Here is a 12634-nt window from a genome sequence, read left to right on the forward strand (position 1 = left end):
TGTTGCTTCTTTACAAATGAAGTTCTAAATTACTGGGCTTTACAGGAGGTATCTTCCTGGGCCACAAATAAAGAACAATTTCTACCCTCTTCCCTGTCCACACATTCTCCCTTTAGAAAATGTATTTATAGCTTATAATCTATTTTATACTTTTTAAAAAAATTTTTAAAGGGTTTATTTATTTATCTGACAGAGGGAGAGAGAGATCACAAGTAGGCAGAGAGGCAGGCAGAGAGAGAGAGGGAAGCAGGCTCCCCGCTGAGCAGAGAGCCCAAAGTGGGGCTCGATCCCAGGACCCTGGGATCATGACTTGAGCCTAAGGCAGATACTTAACCAATTGAGCCATGCAAGCACCCCTATTTTACACTTTTTGATGCTATATTATACAGTGCACAATTCAGAGCTTTTATTTTCTCTCAATATAAAATACTCTCCTTTGTCAGTGTTTTTTTGCCTTGGGAACTATTTTATTTACTAATACTGTTTCCTTCTTTTGATTTATACTTCATTGATTTACCTTTGCACATTCTTTTATTTTTAATCTTTCCATCTGATTTTGTTGGTAAAATGTGAAGCAAAAATAGAAGAAAATGAACAGAAATGCAATTATAGTGGGAGACTTTAGCATACTACCATTAAGCTTTAACATGTAAAATACGCCTGAAATACATTTAAAATCACAGAAGATTTGAGCAATACAATAAATAAGATTCAAATGCTCGGTTGATTTTGTACAAAGAAAACATATTTCTTTCAAGTGGCCATGTGAGATCTCATGAGATCTAGGACCTTGTCTGTTTGGCCTTGTCTATTGTCTTGTTTCTTATTCATATTTATTATACACTATCTAACATAGTACATGGCATAGAGTAGGTATCAGTAAATATTTATTAGGGCACTGACTGAATGCATCAACCAGGTCATGGAAAAAAAAAAAAGCCAAACCAAAAAACCTCAACAAAAATCCTCCAAAGGCAAATTGTACCAGTCATATCCTGACTACTATGAAAGAAAAACTGACCTAAAGGAGCTCCTAAAGAAGTCAAGTGTGGGAAACAGGCAGGCTCACTGAAAGACTAATACAATGAGAGGGATGTGACTTTACAAGTTGAACAGGTTGTTTTGGGTGCTCTTAGGAAAGAGTGACTAAATTCACCTGGGAGAATCAGAGAAGGCCTCACAGAGGAGAGAACATTTAATTTCCTAAGGATGTGAGATTTTTGGTTGGCTTGGTTTATACTTGTTAATGTTAATCTGCAATTTCTCACATTTCTCTAACTCTAGCATGATGCATGGCAGAATGGATGTGCAAAAAATGTTTGCTGAGGGGGAGGAGTCAAGATGGCGGAGAAGTAGCAGGCTGAGATGACATCAGGTAGCAGGAGATCAGCTAGATAGCTTATCAAACCATTCCAAACACCTACAAATCCAACAGGAGATGGAAGAGAAGAGCAACAATTCTAGAGACAGAAAATCGACCACTTTCTGAAAGGCAGGAACAGTGGAAAAGTGAATCCAAAGCGACGCGAAGATACACTGCGGGGGGAGGGGCCGGCTCCCGGCAAGCGGTGGAGCAATGGAGCACAAAATCAGAACATTTAAAAGTCTGCTCCACTGAGGGACATCGCTCCAGAGGCTAAACTGGGGTGAAGCCCACGCGGGGACAGCGTGGCCTCAGGTCCCGCGGGGTCACAGAAGGATCGGTGGTGTCTGAGTGTCACAGAGCTTGCAGGTTATTAGAGTGGGGAAGCCGGCTACAGAGACAGAGCCGAGGAGTGAGCGCTCAGCTCGGGGTCACCTTCAACTGTAATCCGTGGCAAGGGCCACTGCTCTGTGAGTGGGGTCCCCACAACATCCGGGGAGAGCCCCCCCGGAAGACCTCAGGGATCTGTGGGGTTTGGAGACTCCAGGCAGAGCTGTGTGCCAGAGACAGAGACGCTTGGTCGCAGGCTGGGTGAGCTCAGAGCGCAGCCAGAGGCCAGGGAGACAGGAGTGATTGAGCGCTTTTCTCTGAGGGTGTACTGAGGAGTGGGGACCGGAGCTCTTGGCTCCTCCGGGCTAGAGATTTGGAGGCTGCCATTTTCATTCCCGTCCTCCGGAAATCTACGGAAAGCATTCAGGGAACAAAAGCTCCCTAAAGTGAACCCGAGCCGATTACTTAGCCCGGCCGCTGGTAAAGGCAGTGCAATTCTGCCTCGGGCAAAGGCACTTGAGAATCACTACAACAGCCCCCCCTCCCAGAAGATCAACAAGAAATCCAGCCAAGGGGTGCCTGAGTGGCTCAGTGGGTTAAGCCTCTGCCTTCGGCTCAGGTCCTGATCTCGGGGTCCTGGGATGGAGCCCCACATCAGGCTCTCTGCTCAGCAGAGAGCCTGCTTCCTCCTCTCTGTCTCTGCCTGCCTCTCTGCATACTTGTGATCTCTGTCTGTCAAATAAATAAATAAAATCTTAAAAAAAAATCCAGCCAAGACCAAGTTCACTTACCAAGGAGAACAGTAGAACTCCAGAGAAGGAGAAAGCAAAGCATGGAATTCATGGCCTTCTCCCCATGATTCTTTAGTCTTGCAAAGCTAATTAATTTTTTTTAATTTTATTTTTTTCTTCTGCTAATTTTTTTAAACTATTACCCTTTCCTCTTTTAACGTTTTTTAACTAGTTTATCTTAATAATACCTTTCATTAAAAAAAAATGTTTTTTGAACCTTCATTATTATAGTCAGATTTTATTCTTCATTGTATCTAACTTTATTTTTTGTGTACACATAGGGTTTTTTCTTCTAAAAATTTGGGGTACAACTTCTTCTAATAGATTGAAATACACCCTAAATCTAGCACAGGGCTTCTTCTAGTCTCCAGTCTGAGCAAATTCTCTCCACCTTCTTTTTCTTTGTTCTCCCAACCAACTTACCCTATCAACTCCTTTTTTTAGAAATTAAAAAAAAATCTTTTTCTTCTTTATAGTCATATTCCATCCCTTCATTGTGTTTACCTTTATATACGTTTTTCATTCTTTAAAATTTTGGGAGGTAGTTTCTTCTAAGAGACCAAAATACTCCCAAAATTAAGTGGGTGACCCTGTTCTAGTCACCAGTCTAAATATTTTCTTTTTCATATTTTTTCTTTATTTGTTTTCTTCTTTAAATTTTTTTTTTCTGAACTTTTTTCCCCCTTTCTCCCCCCCATGATTCGGGGTCTCTTCTGATTTGGTTAAAGCACATTTTCCTGGGGTCTTTGCCACCCTCTTAGTATTTTATTTGCTCCTTCATATATTCTTATCTGGACAAAATGACAAGGCAGAAAAACTCACCACAGAAAAAAGAACAAGAGGCAACACCTAAGGCTAGGGACCTAATCAATACAGACATGGGTAATATGTCAGATCTAGACTTCAGAATGACGATTCTCAAGGTTCTAGCCGGGCTTGAAAAAGGCATGGAAGATATCAGAGAAACCCTGTCAGGAGAAATAAAAGCCCTTTCTGGATAAATAAAAGAGCTAAAATCTAACCAAGCTGAAATAAAAAAAGCTATTAATGAGGTGCAATCAAAAATGGAGGCTCTTACTGCTAGGATAAATGAGGCAGAAGAGAGAATTCATGATATAGAAGACCAAATGATAGAGAATAAAGAAGCTGAGCAAAAAAGAGACAAATGACTATTGGAACACGAGGGGAGAATTCGAGAGATAAGTGATACCATAAGAGGAAACAACATTAGAATAATTGGGATTCCAGAAGAAGAAGAAAGAGAGAGGGGAGCAGAAGGTATATTGGAGAGAATTATTGTAGAGAATTTCCCTAATATGGCAAAGGAAACAAGCATCAAAATCCAGGAGGCGCAGAGAACCCCCCTCAAAATCAGTAGAGAATAGGTCCACACCCCGTCATCTAATAGTAAAACTTACAAGTCTTAGCGACAAAGAGAAAATACTGAAAGCAGCCCGGGACAAGAAGTCCGTAACATACAATGGTAAAAATATTAGATTGGCAGAAGACTTATCCACAGAGACCCGGCAGGCCAGAAAGAACTGGCATGATATATTCAGAGCACTAAACGAGAAAAACATGCAGCCAAGAATACTATATCCGGCTAGGCTATCATTGAAAATAGAAGGAGAGATAAAGAGCTTCCAGGACAAACAAAAACCAGAAGAGTTTGTAAACACCAAACCAGCTCTACAGGAAATACTGGAAGGGGTCCTCTAAGCAAAGAGACACCCTAAAAGTAGTAGACCAGAAAGGAACAGAGACGATATGCAGGAAGAGTCACCTTACAGGCAATACAATGGCACTAAATTCATATCTCTCAATAGTTACCCTGAATGTAAATGGGCTAAATGCCCCAATCAAAAGACACAGGGTATCAGAATGGATAAAAAACCAAAACCCATCAATATGCTGCCTACAAGAAACTCATTTTAGACCCAAAGACTCCTCCAGATTTAAGGTAAGGGGGTGGAAAAAAATGTACCATGCTAATGGACATCAAAAGAAAGCTGGGGTGGCAATCCTTAAATCAGCTCAATTAGATTTTAAGCCAAAGACTATAATAAGAGATGAGGAAGGACACTATATCATACTCAAAGGGTCTGTACAACAAGAAGATCTAACAATTTTAAATATCTATGCCCCTACCATGGGAGCAACCAATTATATAAACCAGTTAATAACACAATCAAAGAAACACATTGACAATAATACAATAATAGTAGGGGAATTTAACACTCCCCTCACTGAAATGGACAGATCATCTAAGCAAAAGATCAACAAGGAAATAAAGGCCTTAAGTGACGCACTGGACCAGATGGACATCACAGATATATTCAGAACATTCCATCCCAAAGCAACAGAATATACATTCTTCTCTAGTGCACATGGAACATTCTCCAGAATAGACCACATCCTGGGTCATAAATCAGGTCTCAACCGGTATCAAATGATTGGGATCATTCCCTGCATATTTTCAGACCACAATGCTCTGAAGCTAGAACTCAATCACAAGAAGGAATTTGGAAAGAACCCAAATACATGGAGACTAAACAGCATCCTTCTAAAAAATGAATGGGTCAACCAGGAAATTAAAGAAGAATTGAAAAAATTCATGGAAACAAATGATAATGAAAACACAGCGGTTCCAAATCTGTGGGACACAGCAAAGGCCGTCCTGAGAGGAAAATACATAGTGATACAAGCCTTTCTCAAGAAACAAGAAAGGTCTCAAATACACAACCTAACCCTACACCTAAAGGAGCTGGAGAAAGAACAACAACAACAACAACAACAACAAAAAACTAAACCCAGCAGGAGAAGAGAAATAATAAAGATCAGAGCAGAAATCAATGAAATAGAAACCAAAAAAACAATAGAACAAATCAACGAAGCTAGGAGCTGGTTCTTTGAAAGAATTAATAAGATTGACAAACCCCTGGCCAGACTTATCAAAAGGACCCAAAGAAATAAAATCATGAATGAAAGAGGAGAGATCACAACCAACACCAAAGAAATACAAATAATTTTAAGAACATATTATGAGGAACTCTACAACAACAAATTTGACAATCTGAAAGAAATGGATGCATTCTTAGAGACATATAAACTACCACAACTGAACCAGGAAGAAATAGAAAACCCGAACAGACCTATAACCAGTAAGGAGATTGAAACAGTCATCAAAAATCTCCGAACAAACAAAAGCCCAGGCCAGATGGCTTCGCAGGGGGAATTCTACCAAACATTTAAAGAAGAATTAATTCCTATTCTCCTGAAACTGTTCCAAAAAATAGAAATAGAAGGAAAACTTCCAAACTCATTTTATGAGGCCAGCATCTCCTTGATCCCAAAACCAGACAAAGACCCCATCAAAAAAAGAGAATTACAGACCAATATCCTTGATGAACACAGATGCAAAAATTCTCACCAAAATACTGGCCAATAGGATCCAACAGTACATTAAAAAGATTATTCACCACGACCAAGTGGGATTTATTGCAGGGCTGCAAGGTTGGTTCAACATCCACAAATCAATGTGATACAATACGTTAATAAAAGAAAGAACAAGAACCATATGATACTCTCAATAGATGCTGAAAAAGCATTTGACAAAGTACAGCATCCCTTCCTGATCAAAACTCTTCAAAGTGTAGGGATAGAGGGCACATACCTCAATATTATCAAAGCCATCTATGAAAAACCCAACGCAAATATCATCCTCAATGGAGAAAAACTGAGAGCTTTTCCGCTAAGGTCAGGAACACGGTAGGGATGGCCATCATCACCACTGCTATTCAACACAGTACTAGAAGTCCTAGCCTTAGCCATCAGACAAAAAAAAAGAAATTAAAGGCATCCAAATTGGCAAAGAAGAAGTCAAACTATCACTCTTTGCAGATGATATGATACTATATGTGGAAAACCCAAAAGATTCCACTCCAAATCTGCTAGAACTTGTACAGGAATTCAGGAAAGTGTCAGGATATAAAATCAGTGCACATAAATCAGTTGCATTTCTCTACACCAATAATAAGACAGAAGAAAGAGAAATTAAGTAGTCAATTCCATTTACAATTGCACCCAAAACACAAGATACCTAGGAATAAATCTAACCAAAGAGGCAAAGAATCTATGCTCAGAAAACTATAAAGTACTCGTGAAAGAAACTGAGGAAGACACAAAGAAATGGAAAAATGTTCCATGCTCATGAAGAACAAATATTATGAAAATGTCTATGCTACCCAAAGTACTCTACATGTTTAATGCAATCCTTACCAAAATCCCATCCATTTTTTTCAAAGAAATGGAACAAATAATCCCAAAATTTACATGGAACCAGAAAAGACCTCAAATAGCCAAAGGAATATTGAAAAAGAAAGCTAAAGTTGGTGGCATCACAGTTCCGGAATTCAAGCTCTATTACAAAACTGTCGTCATCAAGACAGTATGGTACTGGCACAAAAACAGAAACATAGATCAATGGAACAGAATAGAGAGCCCAGAAATAGACCCTCAACTCTATGGTCAACTAATCTTCGACAAAGCAGGAAAGAATGTCCAATGGAAAAAAGACAGCCTCTTCAACAAATGGTGTTGGGAAAATTGGACAGCCACATGCAGAAAGATGAAATTGGACCATTTCCTCACACCACACACGAAAATAGACTCAAAATGGATGAAGGACCTCAACGTGAGAAAGGAATCCATCAAAATCCTTAAGAACACAGGCAGCAACCTCTTCAACCTCAGCCGCAGCAACTTCTTCCTAGGAATGTCGCCAAAGGCAAGGGAAGCAAGGGCAAAAATGAACTGTTGGGAGTTCATCAAGATCAAAAGCTTTTGCACAGCAAAGGAAACAGTTAACAAGACCAAAAGACAACTGACAGAATGGGAGAAGATATTTGCAAACGACATATCAGATAAAGGGCTAGTATCCAAAATCTATAAAGAGCTTAGCAAACTCAACACCCAAAGAACAAATAATCCAATCAAGAAATGGGCAGAGGACAGAAACAGACATTTCTGCAAGGAAGACATCCAGATGGCCAACAGACACGTGAAAAAGCGCTCCACATCACTCGGCATCAGGGAAATACAAATCAAAACCACAATGAGATACCACCTCACACCAGTCAGAATGGCTAAAATTAACAAGTCAGGAAATGACAGATGCTGGCGAGGATGCGGGAAAGGGGACCCCTCATACACTGTTGGTGGGAATGCAAGCTGGTGCAACCACTCTGGAAAACAGCATGGAGGTTCCTCAAAAAGTTGAAAATAGAGCTACCTTTCGACCCAGCAATTGCACTACTGGGTATTTACACTAAAGATACAAATGTAGTGATCCAAAGGGGCACGTGCACCCGAACGTTTGTAGCAGCAATGTCCACAATAGCCAAACTATGGAAAAAACCTAGATGCCCATCAACAGATGAATGGATAAAGAAGATGTGGTACAGGGATGCCTGGGTTGCTCAGTTGGTTAAGCGGCTGCCTTCAGCTCAGGTCATGATTCCAGCGTCCTGGGATCGATTCCCACATCGGGCTCCTTGCTTGGCAGGGAGCCTGCTTCTCCCTCTGCCTCTGCCTGCCACTCTGTCTGCTTGTGCTCGCTCTCGCTCCTCTCTCTCTCTGACAAATAAATAAATAAAATCTTTAAAAAAAAAAAGAAGATGTGGTATATATATACAATGGAATACTATGCAGCCATCAAAGGAAATGAAATCTTGCCATTTGCGACGATGTGGATGGAACTAGAGGGTATTAGGCTTAGCGAAATAAGTCAATCGGAGAAAGACACCTATCATATGATCTCCCTGATATGAGGAAGTGGAGATGCAACGTGGGGGGTTTGGGGGGTAGGAAAAGAATAAATGAAACAAGATGGGATCGGGAGGGAGACAAACCATAAGAGACTCTTACTGTCACAAAACAAACTGAGGGTGACCAGGGGGAGGGGGGGACAGGAGAGGGTGGTGGGGTTATGGACACTGGGGAGGATATGTGCTATGGTGAGTGCTGTGAAGTGTGTAAACCTGGCGATTCACAGACCTGTACCCCTGGGGCTAATACATTATATGTTTATAAAAAAAATTAAAACATTAAAAAAAATGTTTGCTGAAAAAATGAGTCTATGGCAGGATATTTATAAGGAAATGCTAGCTCCATCTTTTGGCCAACACTGCTAATCAGCCAGCCTTGAATGAATTATAAGAAAGAGAGGACAGTGTCCAAAGAGAGTGAATGAGACAAGAGAAAACAGTAATTATTAAATCAACCAATATTTGGTGATGCTCATCATGTGTTATTTTTTAAATTATATGATTCCATTGGGGATTTATTCCGGAAAAAAATCACAGGATTACTAATTCCCCATGACAAGACAGCTTGATTACTCTTAGTAGTATTCATGTGATTATAAAGATTTTTTTAAAAAATTATTTATCTGACAGAGAGAGAGATCACAAGTAGGTAGAGAGGCAGGCAGAGAGAGAGAGAGAGGGAAGCAGGCTCCCTGCCGAGCAGAGAGCCCGATGCAGGGCTCGATCCCAGGACTCTGAGACCATGACCTGAGCCAAAGGCAGAGGCTTAAGCCACTGAGCCACCCAGGCGCCCTATGTTATTATACATACTATGTACAAACATTATATATTACAATATATGCAGCAAACTATAAGTTACTCATATGAGCAACATTTACTAAATGCCTCTTGTATTCTAGACACTCTGCCATAAATGTTATGTACACAGAACATAGTAGCAAAGAATACATACTTGGAGTCTGACATAGTTGGTCCCAATCTAGGTTCTACTTCTTTTCTATGTGATTCTGGGCAAATGCTTCTTCAGCTTCTAGGGGCTGTAGTTCTCTTCCTCATCTCTAAAATGGGGATAATACTACCTACATCTCAAAAGATTGTAATAAGTAAAGGAGAAAATGCACATAAAAGCACTTAGCATAGGGGCGCCTGGGTGGCTCAGTGGGTTAAAGCCTCTGCCTTCGGCTCAGGTCAAGGTCCCAGGGTCCTGGGATCGAGCCCCACATCGTGCTCTCTGTTCTGCAGGAGCCTGCTTCCCCTCCTCTCTCTCTGCCTGCCTCTCTGCCTACTTGTGAACTGTCTGTCAAATAAATAAATAAAATCTTAAAAATCTTAGCATAGTGCCTGCCATAGCAGCACTACTGGTTACCATTTGTAACTGAACTAATTATGGTCTATGTCTTCCTTTACTATTTGATGAGGCCCTCATATCATATATTAAATTCTCATTTATACAAGGATCTGTTTCTACCCTATTTATTCTATTTTTATTTCTTATGCCAGTACCATGCTGACTTAAGTTTTAAATATGCTTTAATATATGGTAGTTTCCCCATTTACTTCACTTCTTTTAATTTTAAGTAGTATTTATGATTTTATTCTGATTTCAAAAGTTCATTATCATTCAGAAAATAGGAAAAAAGCAACAACAAAGTATAAAGGAAATGAAAGATAAACACGGAAATAATCTGTACTCTTACCATTCAGATATTACCACTGTTAAGATTATGATTTTGGCTTCCTTCTTCTTAGCATCTCAAATCTCAATTTTTCTCTATTTCAATAAATAGAATTCTGTATCTTACTTTTTTCACTCAACAAACATTATGAGAACTCTTCATTCATTAATTACTTTTCAAAAACATTTACCTTTTGTTTTCTTTATTTTTTTTCATTTGATGGGATGCCCGGGTGGCTCAGTGGGTTAAGTGTCTACCATCAGCTCAGGTCATGATCCCAGGACCCTGGGATCGAGTCCCGCATCTAACTCCTTGCTCAGTGGGGATCCTGCTTCTCCCTCTCCCTCTACCCCTCCCCCAGCTTGCGCATGCACTTTATCTCTCTCTCCCTTCTCTCTGGTCAAATAAATAAATAAAATCTTAAATTTTTTTTTCATTTGAGTATAGCTGACACACAACGTTACATTAGTTTCGGGTGTACAACTCAGTGATTTTATATATATATGATTTTATTTGTGAGAGAGAGAATGAGCAGTAGGGAGGGGCCGAGGGAGAGGGAGGGAGGGGGGAGAGAGAGAAGAGCAGACTCTCCCCTGAACAGGAAGCCCAATGAGGGGCTCAATCCCAGGACCTGGAGATCATGACCTGAGCTGAAAGCAGATACTTAACTGACTGAGCCACCCAGATGTACCAAGTTTATATATTATGCTCTGGTCACAAGTGTAGCTACCATCTGTTACCATACAAAGCTATTAAAATATCATTGAGGGGCGCCTGTGTGGCTCAGTGGGTTAAAGCCTCTGCCTTCGGCTCAGGTCATGATCCCAGCGTCCTGGGATCGAGCCTCGCATCGGGCTCTCTGCTCAGCAGGGAGCCTGCTTCCTCCTCTCTCTCTCTCTCTGCCTGCCTCTCTGCCTACTTGTGATCTCTGTCTGTTAAATAAATAAATAAAATCTTTAAAAAAAATAAAAAATAAAAATAAAATATCATTGACTATATTCCCTATGCTGTGCCTTTTATTCCCATGGCTTACTCATTCCATAAATGGAAGCCTCTATCTACCACTCCCCTTCACCCACTTTGCCCAGCCCCCACCCACTGTCCTCTGGCAACCATCACATTGTTCTCTGTATTTATAAGTCTGATTCTGTTTTTTGTTTGGTTAATTCATTTGATTTTTTAGATTCCACATGTAAGTGAAATCATATGGTATTTTTCTTTTTCAGTCTGTGTTATTTCACTTATCATAATACCCCCTAGGTCCTTTCATGTTGTCTCAATTGACACAATCTCATCTTTTTGTATGGCTGTGTAAAATTCCATTACACACACACACACACACACACACACCATTCTTATCCATTCCTCTATTGATGCACAGTTAGGTTCCTTCCGTATCTTGGCCATCGTAAATAATGCTGTAATAAACACAGGGGTGCTTATGTCTTTTTGAATTAGTATTTTTGTTTGGGTAAATACCCAGCAGCGGAATTATTGGATCATATGGTATTTCTATTTGTAATTTTTTGAGGAACCTCCATACTGTTTTCCACAGTGGCTATACCAATTTACTTTCCATCTGCAGTGCACCAGGGTTCCCTTTTCTTCACATCCTCATCAACACTTGTTATTTCCTGTACTTCTGATTTTGGCTATTTGACAGGTGATATCTCACTATGGTTTTGATTTGCATTTCCCAATGATGAGTGGTGTTGGGCATCTTTTCATGTGTCTGTTAGCCATCTGGATGTCTTTGGAAAAATGTGTATTTAAGCTCTCTGTCCATTTTTTAATTGGATTGCCTTCTGGTGTTGAGTTGTAGAAGTTCTTTATGTATTTTGGATATTAACCTCTTATCAGATATATCATTTGCAAATATCTTCTCCCATTCAGTAGGTTGTCTTTTTGTTGATTTTTTTCACTGTGCAAAATCTTTTTGTTTTGGTGTGGTCTTAATAGTTTATTTTTGATTTTGTTTCTCTTGCCTTAGGAGACATATCTAGAAAAATGTTGCCAGGCCAATGTCAAGGAAGTTAGTGCCTATGCTCTCTTCTAGGATTTTTATGGCTTTAGGACTCATATTTAGGTCTTTAATCCATTTTGAATTTATTTCTGTGTAAGGCGTCAGAAAGCGGCCCAGTTTTCCCAGTACCATTTATTGAAGAGACTATCTTTTCCCCATTGTATAGTCTTGCCTCCTTTGTTACAGATGAATTGACCATGTAAGTGCAGGCTTATCTCTGGGGTCTCTATTTCATTTCTCTGATCTTTGTGTCTATTTTTGTGCCAGTACCATACTGTTTTGATTACTACAGCTTTGCAGTATATCTTAAAATCTGGAATTATGATACCTCCAGCTTTTTCTTTCACAAGGTTGCTTTAGTTATTCAGGGTCCTTTGTGGTTCCACACAAATTTTAGTATGATTTCTTCTAGTTTTGTGGCAAATATTGGTATTTTGATAGGGATTGCACTGAATGTGTAGATTGCTTTGGGTAGTATGGACATTTTAACCAAAAACATAATTTTTAATGACTGCATATTCATGATGTGAACATGCCAGTTTACTTGAACATTCCTATAACGGTGGAAACCTGTTTTTCTTTTTACATATGTTATATATAATAGTATAAATAGTATAAATAATACT

At 39.7% G+C, this 12634-nt stretch overlaps 1 protein-coding gene across 2 annotated transcripts in view; it reads right to left on the reverse strand.

The window, feature by feature from the left end:
- Positions 1-12634, reverse strand: part of FAM120C (family with sequence similarity 120 member C) — a gene marked incomplete at its 5' end in the record, with an annotated part of 110631 nt that overhangs the window by 12827 nt on the left and 85170 nt on the right. The window lies entirely within an intron of this gene.

The sequence above is a fragment of the Martes martes genome (genome assembly GCF_963455335.1).
Source record: "Martes martes genome assembly, chromosome: X".
In the NCBI taxonomy this organism is placed as follows: Eukaryota; Metazoa; Chordata; class Mammalia; order Carnivora; family Mustelidae; genus Martes; species Martes martes.